The sequence below is a fragment of the Prionailurus bengalensis genome, chromosome A1 (assembly GCF_016509475.1).
Source record: "Prionailurus bengalensis isolate Pbe53 chromosome A1, Fcat_Pben_1.1_paternal_pri, whole genome shotgun sequence".
NCBI classification, from domain to species: domain Eukaryota; kingdom Metazoa; phylum Chordata; class Mammalia; order Carnivora; family Felidae; genus Prionailurus; species Prionailurus bengalensis.
The window spans coordinates 168864320-168866987 of record NC_057343.1 but is presented as its reverse complement, the minus strand read 5'-3'; the positions used below and the strand labels follow the sequence as shown (position 1 = coordinate 168866987).

Genomic DNA, 2668 nt, shown 5'->3' with positions numbered 1-2668 from the left:
GCCCTATTCCAGATGTAGGAAACCTTTTCATACCTAGCACCATGCTACACAACTGCGACTGAAGGTCTAGCTGGAGAGTGACTCACTTGGAACTAATCAGGAAGACGAAGCCATGTAAGACGCGGGGTTATAACTTTTCTCTTACACAAGAGTGTTAATTTCAGGCAGGTGAGCTGCGGTAGGGAGCAGGAGGATCTGCAAGGAAGGAATTGTGGCGTCAAGAGTTCACTGCTTGCGGGGAGAGGAGGTTCTAACCCGGGGCGATGAGGCTGGTAGAGCAAACAGGTCTTTTCCAGGCGGAGGTTGTAGAAGCTTTAATGGAGGTGGCGGCTTCATTCATAGCAGCCGCTACAACCTTCCCGGATGGAGGCAGTAATTTCAAAAGCGATGGTGGCAGAGGAGGATTTGGACAAGGAAGTGGCCACGGACGGTTGAACAAAGGCCAAGACCAACGATCTCCAGAACATGTAGTTTTATTAGGAGCGTACCTGTATCCCTGTGGAGATGACATAGTTTTTAAATGTACTGCAGACAAAAATAAGGTGCTTTACTTCAGCGCTCCAGTTTATTTAGAGAGCAAAGAACAGATTAGTAAAGTGGATGACATACGTGGACAATTTAGAGATTTTTTTTTTCCGTTAAATTGTCAGAAAATATGAAGTCACTTTCCTTTAAAAACCTGCAGAATTTCACATGGACCCATATAAACTGCTCCCACTGCAGAGGTTTTTACCTCGACCTCCAGGTGAGAAGGGACCTCCAAGAGGCGGTGGCAGGAGGAAGAGGTGGAGGAGGCTCAGTGGGCGGAGGGGCGGTTTCAGACGCGCAAGAGGAGGTGGAGATGGAGGCTTCAGAGGAGGAAGGGGGGTCGTGGTTCTGACGGAAAGGACATTCAGCGTAACAGTTCAGGAGAAACTTCCTGCATGATCTGCTTCTATGGATCAGAAACTTGTTTCTTGAGCAAGTCTTGAAGAACTGGTCATTTTATGACAGTGGAACTAAAATGTCAATGCATGCAAAAGTGAGTGAAAAACATAGGCAATTTTGCTCTAAAAGAGTGTGAACAAACGTTCTGTATAATGCTTGGAACTCTGTGGATGCTTAATAAATGGACAATTTTCATTTGAAATATTAAAAAAAAAGGGGTTAATTTCAGTTCTCACACCAAATCCTTGAGATTAGAATTACAAAATACTACCTACGTGGCCTGTTATTCCTTTACTTCATTTATTTTGAAACTCAAAATACATTGTGTAACCTCAAATCCTTCCTTAGTCTTAGCCTTTTTAAGCCAGTGATTCTCTTTCTTCGTTTTGATCAATAAATGATTTCTGCAGCCATTTGAGAACGATGTTGCTTTGACATTTTAGAAAATGCATTGTTTAGAATTTTTTTTTCTAAGTTTGTAATGAAAAATCTAGATTTAAATCTGTATTGAAGGTTTTGAGATAATTTTTTTCTATCTGCCAGCCCACAGTTGTGTTGTATGTTACTGCATCATTAATTATAGACTTTTAATAAAGCAGGTTTCCCTAGATTTTCAGCATTTGTGGGAATGTCTCTTAACAGTATTGATCTAAAATCAGTCTTTGAAGAAATGGCCTACGTTTTTTGTCCGATGTTAGGTCACTTTGATATAACGAGGTTGCTAATCATTTATCCCCCTGACACTAATTATTCCCAAATTACAAATAGAAGACTCTGAACCTGTTGTTAAGGCTAGTTTATTTGGGAGCATTACAGTACCACACACACATACACACCTCTCTCCAGGCTCATTAACACAGGGATGACACAGCAGTATTTCTGGGGCCTGAATTGTGACCACACTTTCATTTGAATAGAGAGATAAGCTGCAAAACCAAGATTTGTGTCCTTGAAATTATAGTGCCTTAAAATTGGTTCTAAGGCCTGTCAACATCAGAATGTAGTTTTATGTAACTTTATCTACCTCTTATGCTCTCCCAAATAAGAGAATTTCAACTCATTCTGCCAGACATATGCCTCAGGCCTTGAGTACTATCCCATTCCCGTTGGGGCCTTGCACTGGTACCCCATCACCATGGTGACATTCAGACATCCCTCAAGAGGCCTGAGCAGGTGAGTCCGTGCATGGAGCTCATTATCCCACAGCGCCAGAAGAGAGAGTAATGCATAGAAGAGTCGTTGGAGATCATGGAAGATAAGTAAAAGATAGTTATTAGGACCATTTATGGTAATTTTTTAGAGGACAGACGATTAAGTAAAATCAGAAAAGCATGAGGTTGAAAATAATTGGAAGGTCAGTAAATTGGGTATGAAGGAAATACTCTCCAGTGAAGAATGAGTCTTGAAACATCATATAGTCATTTCTATAAATTTATTGGGAATTACTTTTAAAAAATCATGTGTGAAAAATTTCTCAGTGAACTAGCAGAATCTTTCTGCCTTGGAGACCCTGGGAAGTCCTTTCAAATGTGTCCTCACTAGTTCTCAGGATTCCCTCAGTCTTGAAAATCAGTTTCTATTCATTCTCCATGGAGTTCATTGTCCAAATATTATTGGTAACATTTTTTGAAAATTATAATCACACATAGTGACTGATCCATTATCCTTCACTCATAACATATCAATTATCTCCCAAAGTAGATAATTATATCATTATATACAACAGGATCTCTGAATATAA

General features: G+C 40.1%; 1 pseudogene; it reads left to right on the top strand.

Moving 5' to 3' along the window:
- Positions 1-263: 263 nt before the first annotated feature.
- On the top strand, positions 264-975 carry LOC122479863 (annotated as a pseudogene).
- Positions 976-2668: the final 1693 nt, after the last annotated feature.